The following is a 14,939-nucleotide window of genomic DNA, read 5'->3' as shown; positions in this document are numbered from 1 at the left end:
TAATATGTCCTTCTCAGCCTTGAAAACAAACTAAACAGCTAATAGGCCTGGGTGGCTCAGTCGGTTAAGCATCCAACTCTTGATTCCTTTCAGCTCAGGTCATGATCTCAAGGTTCATGAGAACGAGTCCTACATTGGGCTCGTGCTGTTAGAGCAGGGATTCTCTCTCCCTCCCTCTCTCTCTCTGTCTCTCAAGACAAATAAATAAACTTAAAAAAAAAAAAACTAAAAGAAAGGTGAAGTTCTATTTGAGCCGACTCTGCTCTACCTCAAAGCCAAGCCACTTCATTTCTTAAATAATTTTAAAAATGTTCCCAAAGATATAAATTATTATGCTTTTCAAGTTAAGAGTCCTATGTAATTCTATAATCACTGTATTTCATACAACCTGTTCTAAGAAAAGTGATCCATCAGGCCACAAATGCCATCTGTAAACTAAAATTTCTAATATTTCAAGGGGTAAAGAATGCTGATTCATAGCATACCACATTTATAATGGAAAAAGGAATCCAAATGGCTTGCTTTCCCCCATGTGCCTCCCCCGCTAAAAGCGAGTATGAAATGAACGTGCCAGAGTGGAACTTTAAATTGTTTAGGTAGTCATTAAATTTCAGATGGGTTGTCATGTTTCACAGTTTGAAAAAAGGTTAAAAGTTAGGACCTGCTAATGAAATATAAGCAAATAAGGTTTGACTTTTAAATTAATTTTGAAATCTGCACATATCAACATGATCTTCCTATATTACACTTACTACCACATGCCTGTATTCAGGGCTGTTTAGGCATAAAATAGAGCTCAGTGGTTAAGATCAAGGTCTTTGGAGTGGCAAATTGCCACTTATTGGATATGACCTTGGAAAAGTCACTTAACCTTTCTAAGCTTCAATTTCCTTATCTGTTCTTCTAAAGATAACTGAAAAGCACTTACATAATGCCTGGCACACACTGAAAGAGCTGCTGTTATTAACATTATCAAAGGAATCTCTGCAAGTTGCACTTAGAAAATCAAATGTGCATACAAAACCCTTATATAATTTACAAAATTTTGTTTAAAAAAAAAAAAAAAACCTAAAGGTCAGACTTAATTCTTTCTACAAATGAAAATCACAGTGGCAGAAAAGGAGACCAATGCCTGAAGAAAACAGATCAAAAAACAAAACAAGGGCACCTGGGTGGCTCAATCGCTTAAGCATTTGACTCTTCATTTCAGCTCAGGCCACGATCTCACGGTTTGTGAGATGGAGCCCCTCATTGGGCTCTGCCTGCTTGGGATTCTCTCTATCCCTTTCTCTCTGCCCCTCACCCACTAGTGCATGCACACTCGCTCTCACTCTCTCTCTCTGACTCTCTCAAAATAAATAAATAAACATTTTTTTTTTAAATACCAAAAAAAAAAAAAAAAATAAGAAAAAGAAGAAGAAAAAAAAACAAGAGAAGAACCCAAAAGAGCAACCAGTATCCTGGACCGCCTAAAGAAAACTGCTAAGAACACAAGGAAATGGGTGGTCTGCTTATTCCTATAGCTATCTTTTTTTTTTTTTTTTCCCAGTAAGCTCAATGCTCAATGTGGGGCTGAACTCGACCTCGAGATCAAGAGTCGCGTGCTCTACTGACGGAGCCAGCCAGGTGTCCCTCCTACAGCTTTTTGATCATGAATTCAAACATCAACATATGAAGTGGAAAAATGACCAAAAAATTTCCCCAATCTAGAAACAGAAAACCAAGTAAGGAAGTCACATTGTGTAGTCAGTGACAGGTAGTGGGAAATTTCTAACTTATTTGGTTTTTAGAGACTGCAATTTTCAAATCTCTCACTCTCTATAAAGATACCACAAAACATATCCAATATGGCAGCATGATCCAGTAAGGAGGTAAAAAGCTCTCACACCTGCTTCAGGTTTGTCCGCAACTTGATCATAAGAACCTTCTAGGGTAGTGACAAAATAAATACAGAACTGGAAGCATTACCCTCTGAATTCTATCTTGATTAAGCATACTTTAGTACATAACATATGCAACACAGGTAATTTCTCAGAACATTTAAGAGTCATATACTTTAAGTATCTGATACAAATTAACTTCATATTTAGAAATAAGTATAAAAACTACTTCTAGTTTGTATTTATAGATGCAGAGTTCAATGACTCTAAATATAAATGAACTCTTAATATATACTACCTAATAATTATATTAACAAACATTTATTCAGTCTTTCCTATAGACCAGGCACTATCCTAAAAAGTCAGGGATACTATTTTTTAATAACACAAAAACAGTCTCAAAGTTCATGGAGCTTATATTTTCATAGGGAAGACTGTAAAGAGGTAAGTAAAATATATCACATGATAAAAATAAATCAGGGTTGTGTGCTAAGAAGTGACTGAGAAGCTATTTCAGACTGGTTGGACAAGAAAATCCTGCTTATTAAATTTAAACCATTTACCTCCATTTGCTGCCAAAATTGATAACAGCTATTCTTTTATTTATATATAAAAATAAATGTAAACACATTTTGCCAGGTTATGACATAATTCAAATTATCCCATGGGTATATATAAACCTATCCCAAATATACACAGTAAACGCTGATAAACGGATAAGATCACCACCTTTCAATTCATTTCTAACACATTCTGACAGAATTTTTACAATAAAACAGAAATGCTGACAAATATACATTTTGTTTTTTATTTATATTTATTTACATGTTACTTTGCTAAACTCTGAATAGAATAATTTTTAATATTTGATTTTACTTAAAAACTGAAATATTCCAGGGGCACCTGGGCGGCTCCGTTGGTTAAGCACCGACTTCGGCTCAGGTCATGATCTCACAGTCCGTGAGTTCAAGCCCCGCGCCGGGCTCTGCACTCACAGCACAGAGCCTGGAGCCTGCTTCGGATTCTGTGTCTCCCTCTCTCTCTGCCCCTCCCTGCTTGTGCTCTGTCTCTATCTCTCAAAAATAAATAAATGTTAACAAAAATTTAAAAAAAATTCCAATAGAAGGGCATAATTTGAACTCACCTGTGCCTGTACACAGTGCAGAAGATCTATAAATTTGTAGCCAAATCCGAGAGAAATCTGCAATACAAACAAACAAGCAAACATGAATAAAAAGATGCAGAATCCTCTTAGACTCATTAGCATGGAGGTGATTTTTACAACCAGTATTCAAATAACTCATTAATAATATCTTGCCATTAAATTGCATGATAAATCAAGACATAGACTTGCTGTATTACTTCTATTTGGATAAGAAAACATCAAATATGCAAGGCCACATTTCATTGTGAATTATGAGGTGTCTATCCTACAAATTTTTAGTTCCCACCGTAACTCTTATTACACTTTCGTGTAGCTGCTTAGATCTAATGAGAAGCTGAGAAGCAGCAGAGGCCTGAGCCCCCTATTTCCAGACCACCCTCCCAGAACACAGGAACACAATGCACAATAAATGTCTGCTGAGTAAACAAATAAAATTTGCATCGCGATCTTAATTTGCTGTGATTTATAGGAAACCAAAAGGCTTGAAATTATTGAAATAAAAATCTATGTCATAATTGTTTAAAGAAGTTCAGAAGTGACCAGGTAATATGCTATCTCAAAAAAAAAATGTCTTAAGTAAAATGATGCAAAAATGATGCTATATATGACAATCTTAACAATTTGCAAGAGCAAATGTAGATAAGGAAGAAATGAACATGTTCGATCATGAGGGTAGATGCTCACCAAATTTCTTCTGGGAGTATACCCTTGAGAACAAAGACTTTACCTCCAAAGGACCCTGCAACATTTTCTCTGATCCACACAAAAATCCCTTCCACTGCACTAAAGAAGTTTGTGGCCAAGATATATCGTGAGGAATACAAACACAACAAATAAGTGCTTATGATATTTCACGTGTATTCAGGTTTACTACTTTTTAAGAGGTCTAAAAGGGAAAAAGAAAAAGAGGCGTAAAGGGGAAAGAAACGGAAAAAAATTCCATTTGGATTTTTACAAGAACCTGATCGGTCTAGAGATCATTGAATGTAATGAAATGCAGCTAGGGTTCAGTCAGAGATGATTCATGAAAAACAAAAGAAAATTTGTATGCAAATAAGAAGTTATCACAGTAAGTAAAACGAATGGATTCTCCTCAAGTGGCAGTCAGTGAGTAGTGTGCAATAAACTGTTATGTAATAGAAGTCATCAATTCTTTCCAGCTCTACTGGGGTAAATGTATTCATTATGCTGCCCTACTTAAGCCCATTATAATTCGATACCAACAACTAATTCGCTCAAGGACATCACACTATGAAACAATCGAGAGCTAAAAGTTGTGATTATTAGGAGTGATGACATTAAACTATTACTGCTTGGTCTATATTATTCGTGCTAACGTAATAGGAGGAGAAAGTGCCGACTCATCCAATGCTGAAGAAAGAGATAGAGGGGACATGAAGGTGTGGATAATTTCTACAGTACAAAATGGTATCTCAGTGTAACGTTTTAAATAAGAGGTTATAATGAAATAGTTACAAACACAGAATCACAAAACGTTTTATAAGTTCCTAAGGGAAAATCTCAGCCATTTAAAGCGATAGTACAGGCAGCAACAACTCCATGACAAAGCAACACCTTCTACTGCCCACCATTCGTGACAGTTTTCACAAAGTTCTTTCCGGAGTGTATTTCGAGGGAGGGAGGGGGGAAGGCTAGGCTGGTCCGGGTAGAGAGACACCATGAAAGTCAGGAACCTTGCAAGAAAGGGCGGAGGGATACCTGTCACCTTCTTTCTTACCACCACTACTATTTCCACTGTATGAACTAAAAGGATACACCGCCTCTCCACAAAGCAATGGGTCGCTATCAGAGGCAGCTCGAACCGCGCAAAGAACCTAGGAGGGTTCAGCATCATCGCACAGACCAGTTCTCGAAGCCTGCCTCTATCATCTACATACGGCTGCCGTTCCTATTATTGTCATTAGCAGCAGCTGAGGTACGTGACCTAGGAAATGTTATTGTGGATTCAACTATAAAATGAGGGTAATAATGTCCGTTTGCAGCATCTTGTAAGTATTAAATGAGACGATTACATACATAAAACACCTGGTACACAGTAGGTGGTACGACTGCCGTCCTAGCAAGTGTGATCCTGCTAAATGCTGCTAGCTCTGACACGTAGCTCGACGAAAGGATGGAGAACAGAGGCTTCAGGCCTCCGCTCCACCAACTAGAACTGATTTTTCCCTCAAATGTCATCATGGCTTTATCTGCCCAGCCTCCAGAGAGATACATAAATAAACATGGAGACTGTTGGGAAATTTTTGAGACAGGGCTCTCTTAAAACCACATCCAAGTTGAAAAAGGGGCGCCTGGGGGCTCAGTCTGGTGGGTGTCCAACCCTTGCTATCGGCTCCAGTCATGATCTCACGGTCTTGTAGGTTCGAGCCTGCATCTGGCTTTGTGCTGACAGCGCAGGACCTGCTTGGGATTCTCCCTCTCTCTCTGCCCCTCCCTTGCTTGTGCTCTCTCTCTCTTAAATAAACTTTATACTCAAAAAAAAAAAAAAAAAAGTTGAAAAGTACTACCTAATTTCAAACCTTACTATAAGGTTATAATAATCAAAACAGTGGGGTATTAGCCTAAGGAAGAGAACACAATCTAGAAACAGGCCCACACATTTGTGATAAAGGTCACAAGGTAATTGTATGAGAAAGACAGTCTTTTCAATAAACGATGCCAGAAACTGTTATACATATGGAGAGGGAAAAGGAACCTTGACCTTTATCCTGCACGATGTACAAAAATTAACTCAGAATAGGGGCGTCTAGGTGGTTCAGTCAGTTAAGCATCCGACTTCAGCTCAGGTCATGATCTCACAGTTTGTGACTTCAAGCCCCGGGTCGGGCTCTGTGCTGACAGCTTGGAGCCTGGAGCTTGCTTTGGATTCTGTGTCTCCCTCGTTCTCTGCCCCTCCCCCACATGTGCTCTCTCTCAAAAATAAATAAATGTAAAAAAAAAAAAATTAACTCAAAATGGATAGGATCACAGATCTAAATGTAAGAACTGAACTAAAAAACTTGTAGAAGAAGGCACCTGGAGAAAATTATTGTGGATAGGAAAAAAATGTTTAGATATCACACCAAATGCATAAAATAAAGACCATAAAAGAAAAAAAGCTGATAAACTGAACTCCATTAAAATTAAAACTTCTGCTATTCAAAAGACATAATTAAAAATGAAAACACAAGCCACAGATTGGGAGAAATTATTGGCAAAATAATCATTTGATAAAGTACACGCATTTAAAAAATATAAAGAGCTAAATAATAAGGATGGTCAGCTAGAATAGACAAAAAGACTTCTACAACTCAATTATAAACAATTCAATGTTTTTAAATGGCAAAATACTTAAGGATTTTTTAAAATATATTATATATACATATATATATATATATATATATTAATGTTTATTTTTTTGAGAGAGTTCATTCAAGCAGAGGAGGAGCCAAGGGGAGAGGGGTAGACAGAGAGGGAGAGAGAGAAATCTTAAACAGGCTCCATGTTGTCAGCACAGAGCCCAAAGCGGGGCTCAGTCTCACAAATCGTGAGATCATGACCTGAGCTGAAATCAAGAGTTGGCCGCTTAACCCACTTGAACACCCAGGTGCCTCTATGTTATATATATTATATAAGACATACGATGGGGAAAGTACACAAAAAAGTACTAAACATCATTAGTCATCAGAAAAATAGAAATTAAAACCAAAACATAATATGCTTGACATCCAATAAAACATCTAGTGTTGACAAGGACAGGAAGAAACTAGAACCCCTCACAGGACATCCCTTGCTCGGTGGGAAAGCACAATGGTATGACCATTTTGCGAAACAGCTTGGAAGTTTCTCATCATATAACCCAACAATTTGACACCAAGGTGTGTTTTCAAGTCTCTTGGAGACAGATGACCATACAAGTAGTTGTACAAGGATGATTCCAGCAGTCACGGTCAGAACAGCTAAAAAGCAGAAACAACTAAAATGTTTATCATTTGGAGAATGGATCTTCTAGAATGTAATACATATGTGCAATGGAATACCACTCAACAATGACAAGGAATGGATTACTGACACATATAACAACACGAGCCTCAAAAACATGTGCTAAGTGAAAGAAACCAGACACAAAGATAACATTATATAATTCCATTAATCTGAAATTTCTAGAACAAGTAAAAACTATAGAGGCAAAACAGTGGTGTCTTGGGTTAGAGAAGGGAAGTGGAGAATGCCTGAAAATGGGCACAAGAGAACTTTCTGGGCTGACAGAATTGTTCTAAAACTTGACTGTGGATGATGCTGAAGAAAAATGTACAAGAAACACGTGACACACATAACTGTACATATTTACCAAAACTCATCCTTTAAAATGAATGCATTTCATGGTATGCCAATCATACTTCAATTTTTTAAATGCTAAAAAAAATTATAAATGACTTTTAAAAAATGTACCTCTATATCCCTGCCCTTTCTTTCTATGTGATAATTGTCGTTACTGTGTGAGTAAAGGGATCGAAGGGAGAAAGGCAGTTCTAGTAGCAAATGGTGTAAACATTTGCCAAGCAGAGAATCAACTAGCAGGCTGCACGAATAACACATCATGGCTCTGAGGCAAAAAACGAGGACTGAGCCTGCATCACACAGAAAAAGGCTGCCGACAGCATCAAAGCTGATTATTAATGATTTTTCAAAAGGTGGTGGAGGGTTAGGAGAAGATATGCGCACGCTCACTCTTATTAATTTATTTATTTAGATAGATAGATATGAAGGGTTAGGAACAGGGGTTAGGGTAGATAGGTAGATACAGATCTATCTGTATATAGAGAGATCTATCTCTAGATCTATCTAGATCTATCTCTAGATATATCTCTTTATATACAGATAGATCTAGATCCATCCATCCATCCATCCATCCATCCATCCATCCATCCATCCAGAGAGAGATCTATGTATATGATTACCAGAATGAGAGAAGAGCCATATTTCGCTGTTTTGGCTTACCATCACCATCATCAAATCATCACTGCCATCATCATCATCTACAATTTCTTAAAGGCCTCTGTGAGTGCCCCAAGCAGAGGTGGCTTAAATGGTTACCCCATTTGATCTTCTTAACAACCCTACAAGGTACCTACTGCTACCACTATTACCTCCATTCTGTAGATACAGAAACTTAACTGACAAGTGAAACACTCTTTTCAAGGTCACAGAAGCAATGCAGTGGCAAAGCCCGGATTCTAATCCGAAGTCTGATGGCAGAGTCACGCGTGCTTTTACCCACTGAGCTGTTATGGAAGCTCACTGTTTTGATAATGCTGTCGTTGTTGCCAACATGATTTGAAAACGAGGATGCCAAATGTGATCAACGTGAAAACGACCTTCTGGTTTCTGGTATGGTACAAACAAGACCAGCAGAGCATATTCTCCACACCATCTACCCCTGCTGACATTTTTAGTGAATCCTGACGTTCTTTTTGCCTGACCCAAATGTAGCCTCACAGTCTTCTCAAAGTTGCCACTAATCAAAGGAAGTCATCATTCAACACATCGGCGTCGATAACGCAAGTGAAGACTATTTGCCGACCAAAACGACTAACTTGAGTTTTTATGGACAACAGAGCGTATGGCACATGCTATTGAAGAGAGAGTGCTCTCATCAAAGGGAGCCTTAAAACTGCCATACTTCATATTTCAACATTAGGTTCCATTATTGGTCTTCGTGTTATTTGGCCAGCACCACCCCAGTCGTGTAGCCAGTCAGACAGGTTGGTAGAAATGAAGAGGACACATGGGGAAAGGGAGAGAAAGCCAGAAGTATTATTCCAATTACTTGAGATTTTTCAACAGTTTCAACCAAACATATCTAAAACATATACCCATCACAAGTGTATACTCATAATGAATGATTAGTACAATCCGTTGTTTTCTTTTTGCTTAAAAGCACAAAAACTCTCAAATAATTTAACAAAAAACATACCTTGAACTCAGCATGTTTCAAATTATAGTACATCAAAAGGACATTCTCTCAAGACTTAACTATGAGAATATTTCAGATTATTGAACAGCATACTATATTTTTTATTTGATATATCTATTACACATATCTTACATAATATAAAAGTATCCTGGGGCACCTGGCTGGCTCAGTTAGAAGAACACGCAACTCTTGATCTCGGGGTTGTGAGTTCAAGCCCCAGGTTGGGTGTAGAGGTTACTTAAATTTAAAAAACAAAACAACACAAACCTAAAAAATAAAAAAAAGGAAAAGAAAAAGAAATCTCAAAAGGAAGTATCCTAAAACATAGCTTCCATATATATTTTAACAAAATACTACAATATTAAAATCCCAAATTTGATGTGTTGTAAAAATCTTAACATAAATAATACGTATAGAATTTGAACGATGTAAGGTAAAATTCTTTCCCAATTGTTAAGCCGATGGTGCTAAAAATAACATCCAGACCACAGAAGAGTAAGTTATAAGTTAACTGAAGAACTTCTATTATACTTCAGGTAGCCTCTGTTTTCTTCGTTTAAAAGGCTCGACCTGCACTGCAGACAATGACTCTTAACTAATGAAAGTCTACAACAAGTAATTTTCATTTTCCAAATTCTTTTTTAAGAAGGTCAACTTAAAGATCCCCTTAAAGTGACATTTAGCTCATAACTTATGTAGAAACATTAATGAACGAACCTTTAAGTATTCCTTCCAACTACTCACTCTGCCTATTACACATATAACTTAATTTGCTAGAGAAGTCTTCAGTTTTCTAGAACTGTTGCTTAAAATTAACTGAACTTCAATCTTAATATGTTCTTTTGTTATTTTAATTCAATTTAATAAAATGCTTCAAAAAGTACAGCAAGTTAAACAAGTAGAGATTTAGATTCATAACTTAATGACTTTTCTTCCTAAGTGTAAAAAAAAAAGTTCTAATTAGATACATAGAAAAGGATATATCATCAGCCTAAAAACTCCTAAGCTACAGGTAGGTACACAAACACAATGGATATGAATATGGTGCAAAATAACCTACCCATCAAATCCATAAATCTCATATGATCATTCCTTTCATTTTTGTTTCTCACCCACCATGGTCTGAGCCAATGTAAAAACAATAAAGCAACTATCATAAACCAGTAACTCTTCCAAGAGTAGTATTCTTGCCAAGAGACAGACCTACCAGAAAAATCAGCCTCATACATGTACATGAATGTACATGGCTCACATTTGGAAGGGGACTAAACATATTCAATTTGGAGTCACTGACCTGAACATAACATTTAAATCCGCAGAAATGGTTAAGATTTCTTAGGGAAAAGCCAGAAGCAGGAGAAGACCAGCAAAGACAAGTACTATAGAATCCAAGAGGAGACAGTTCTGAGAAGGAGAGGGTGCTCGAAATCGTTCAGTGCTACTGAGAATTACAGTGTCTACCTGGTCTGGCAAGCAGAAAGTGCTGACGACCTTCCTAAGAACAGTCTCACTGGAATGACAAAGATATAAAGCAGACCGGAGAAAGCACTCACAAAGGAACCGGAAATAAGGATTTGAACACAGCACGTGCAAATAAGGACTATCATCATCACCTTACGCTACAGTTAATCTTCCCTTCTAGACTGCTTCTTGAGGGCAAGGTAAGGTTTCATCCACCTGCTGGGGCACCTGGGTGGCTCAGTCGGTTAAGCCTCTGACTCCTGATTTCGGCACAGGTCACGATCTCCCGGTTTGTGAGTTGGAGCCTCGCGTTGGGCTCTGTGCTGACAGCGCGGATCCTACTTGGGATTCTCTCTCTCTGCCCCTCCCCTGCTCACACACACATACTCTCTCTCAAAATAAATACATAAACTTTAAAAAGAAAAAAAAAACCCAACCTGCTGTTGGATTAGTGATTTTTAAAACAACATTCCTGCAGAAGTCCTGGGGCTTTAATTAGGGAGCTCAGCCCCCAAGTCCACACGTGATACGGTTTTTAAGGAATTACAGGAGAGAAAAGGAAAAATAAATTACTGGTCAGAAATTCATCTTTCTGAAATAGACATAAAAGACTCAGAGATGAATCTCAACCAAGACTAGAACATGCCATCCTGACAACCAATCAGTCTTCCCAAAATAAAAGGCCCTAAAACACAATTAGTAAGAATTTTAATTGTTTTTCTCCCACAAAATGGATAACCTTTGCCTGCAATGCTTTCCTTCATTCTCCTTGAAATGAGAATGTTACTGAAGCCTACTGTGTACATCAGAATAATAGATGATTTCTGTACATTGTCAGTTTATTTTTCACAATAAACCAATCTAAGAGGAAATGTCTACCTTCCTTAATAAAATATACACCCTGCAACTATCAGCAGTAGGGGAAACAAATCCACTTAGGAAGAGGAAATAGGACTGTGAACTCCTCAGAAATTCACCTTCTCCTAGGCTTTTCTCCCTAATTAATGCTGCAATGACCACTCTCCAATATAAAACGAGCCTAGAACCCCCTTCCCTAATACCCCTGAGGGCAATGCAGGTTTCCTAATATCCCTGTGTAAAACTTACCTCAAGACTATGGGGTAACAAGAGAGACTGAACCAAAAGCAACATTAAAACTATATGATCTGCCTACCCAGGACCGGGAGGGACACAGTCTTTAACCAATACCTAACAGTACCCTCAAAACCAGCTTCACAAGGACCAGCATAAACTTTCTGTCCACCAGAGACCTTCCACTGAGATTCTGTTTCCTCTCTCAGGATGGGCTTCCCCAAATGACTGTCACTGACTATGCATTCCCACCTCCTAAGAGGAGTCCACACCTTTCAACAGCATATGACCGCATTAAGTTAATCATCATTTTAACATAATAAAGGGAATATTCATTAAAAAAAAAAAAAAAGAGGCACACAGTATGAAGAAGATAGCATTCTTAAAAAGGAAGATGTTCTATAATACCTATTTTACAACCAAGAAGAGGTTAATACAGAGGCACCTGAGTGGCTCAGTCAGTTAACCATCTGACCCTTGATCCGGCTCAGGTCATGATCTCCCAGTTCTTGGGGGTTCTTGAGATTGAGCCCGGCCGTCAGCACAGAGCCTGCTTGGGATTCTCTCTCTTCCTCTCTCTCTGCCACTCCCTCCCTCCCCCGCTCGCTCGCTCTCTCTCTCAATATAAATAAACATTTTTTTAAAAAGAGGTAATACCATTTGTTTAAAGTCAAAGAAGGTGTGATGGAGCTGGGTGTCAAACCCAGGTCCCCCTGACTCCAGCATTATGTTCTTAATACTGACTGCCTGTCAGGCAGCACCAATCTGCCTAAAAACAATGAGGAGGGAGAAGGAAGGTGGCAGAAGGGAGAGGGGAGAGGGGAAAAGAGAGAGTAGCAAGCCCTAAAAAAATGGTATTTTTTAAAAGTTGAAAACAGCCCACATGTATGTATATGTGTTCATGGCTATAATTTTATGTCACATCAAGTTTTTTAAAGTAAAATTACAATTTTACATAACGTAATTAAATGTACCAATCTTTTACACTTTTAGAAAGAATATGGTATTCCAAACAGGAGCCCTAGATTACAAAGAGAAAGCTGTGCAATTTAGCATGTGGGAAAATGGAGAGCTCATCCTTGGAGTACAGATAGCACCTAGTCACACGTTTATCGCCTGTATGATCTCACTGAGTCAACTCACATATCCAATGGTCACTCAGAAGAAATATTATCGAAAGATACTTCATCAGAATTTTTTTTAATGTTTATTTATTTTTGAGAGACACAGAGTGTGGGGGGGGGGGGGTGGGGAGGGCAGAGAGAGAGGGAGACAGAGAATCCGAAACAGGCTCCAGGCGCTGAGCTGTCTGTCGGCACAGAGCCTGACGCGGGGCTCGAGATCACGACCTGCAAGAACATGACCCGGGCTGAAGTCGGACACTTAACCGACTGAGCCACCCAGGTGCCCCCTTCATCAGAAATTGGATTTGTTGTGTGGGCCTATATAGAGTTTCCCACTGTAAAAAACTTTAAATGCAATTTTTCATTTGACTGCATTTCTAGGTTCTGACAAAAACATTGAGGAATATTGGAGAAAATGGGATCCTGTGGCAGGAGTACCATTTTGAATAAAAATTTAGCTCTGGAAGAAACTTAAAAATGGGTTAACTACTCAGTTTTATGGATGGGAAACTGAGGCCCAAAGAGATGAGCACCTCCACCGACAGCAATAGCACTTCTCATTCACCCTCTGCTCAAAGGAGTTTCTATGAACCCCAAAACAACTACTACCCTCAAGACACTAGCCTTCCCATCCTATCTTAACTAACCGCTATGGAAATCATCATCAAATACGTCAACCTTCGTATCACAGAAGGGCATAAGGTACACAAAAAGGTACGAGAGGTTTGTAACTTAGTTGTGAATCTAGAATATGTAGAAAAAATATCTAACAATACAAAACATAAATAAAAATAAAAAAATCTGGAGACGAGCTTCCTAATATCCTAAACATACAGAATAACAAGAGCTACCTTTTGCTAAGTATCAAGTATTAACTGCTGTGATACAAATTTTACAAGCATTATTTTGCTATTTCCCATAAATAGGCATCTATTGGTTCCATTTTGCAGGTGAGGAAAGTGAAAGAAGTTAAAGCAAGAGGCAGAACTAGCAGCAGAATCCAGGTCTTTCCCAATACAAACCCTCCACTCTTCCCTGTGGTTTCTATCCTAGTTCCTTGCGCCAGGCTTCAGTCCTCCACACTTCTTGCTCCACCCACCACCTTCCTCCCCTCCCCCACATCCTCCCAGGGGTGGGGGGTGGGGGGGTACAGGTGCGGGGGTGGGGAGAATCGATATGGTATCATGAAGATGCTTTCTAACATCCAGCTATTACAAAAAACGCCGCAAGCACCATTCACCCAACAAATAAATTCGCTCAACACAAACCTGTGAGTTACCCCCAAATGTGTCACTCACAAGATTATTCAATTATTGGCCTGTTGTGCCTATAAGCAAAGAAAATGGAAGAAATACTGAGACTGTGGGACAAAAGACAGATATAAAGAAAATTTAAAAAGCTGTGACAACTCTCTCCAACACAAAGAATGGAGTTTAAAAAGAAACTGAAACAATCCTAAAACCTAAGGTGGAACAGTTAGGAAAATAAACTAGAGTGGCTGGAGCTTTCCTTAATCTGGGAATCTCAAAGTCCAAGAACATATACAAATGTCCACAAAATTTTCATTCTGATGACAATCTCAGATTGCTTACATGGATATGCTAAATCATGGATAACCATTATCCACACTGGTTGACAAACTAGTTGTTTTGTTTTTTTTTAAGCGCATTTATTTCGAAAGAAAGAGCGATCACACATGTGTGCATGAGCTGGGGAGGGGCAGAGAGGGAGGAGAGACAGAACCCCAAGCAGTCTCCACATTTTCACCAAAGAGCCCCACACGGGACTCAGTCTCACCACCAACTCCCACCAACCGGGAGATCATGACCTGAGGGGAAATCAAGAATCAGATGCTTAACCAACTGAGCCATCCAGGTGCCCCCAGACCAGTATTATTTTAATGTCTTTCACATCAAGTCTTGAGAAACAGTTTTCTGTAAGTTGAAGGAAAGAAAAATAGTGGGGGAGATTTGAAGTATCTTCACACAGATAATAGTATATGCTGAACTCAATGGAATCTGAGCTCAGGTTACAAACAGCAACTTTGTTATAACCAGACAACACTGCATGGTATTGTTAATTTAAATCTTATTGATTTAGTAGTTTTGTTAATATTTAGTTAGTAAATGTGGTTTTATTTTATAGGTCCTAATGAAACTAAAATCTTTCCACACTGAAAAAGAATCAAGTAACATATACTAAAATGGTGTTTCTCATAAGGACCATTACACCAGTTAATT

The 14,939-nt window shown here is 38.4% G+C and overlaps 1 protein-coding gene across 12 annotated transcripts in view; it reads right to left on the bottom strand.

The window, feature by feature from the left end:
• The window catches only part of NCOA2 (nuclear receptor coactivator 2), a 292,908-nt gene that overhangs the window by 191,749 nt on the left and 86,220 nt on the right, over positions 1-14,939 (bottom strand). For 10 of the 12 annotated variants that reach the window (XM_086695674.1, XM_086695669.1, XM_086695666.1 and 7 more), the window contains exon 2: positions 3,025-3,081. The gene's annotated coding sequence lies outside the window, so the exon portion shown is untranslated. Of the gene's footprint in view, positions 1-3,024; positions 3,082-9,154; positions 9,177-14,939 lie in introns of those variants that run through there. The other 2 variants (XM_086695671.1, XM_086695676.1) reach the window with 2 other exon arrangements.

The sequence above is a fragment of the Puma concolor genome, chromosome F2 (assembly GCF_028749965.1).
Source record: "Puma concolor isolate L17-30 chromosome F2, mPumCon1.1.hap2, whole genome shotgun sequence".
In the NCBI taxonomy this organism is placed as follows: domain Eukaryota; kingdom Metazoa; phylum Chordata; class Mammalia; order Carnivora; family Felidae; genus Puma; species Puma concolor.
The sequence above is the reverse complement of the archived record's forward strand: the minus strand, read 5'-3'. Positions and strand labels throughout refer to the sequence as shown.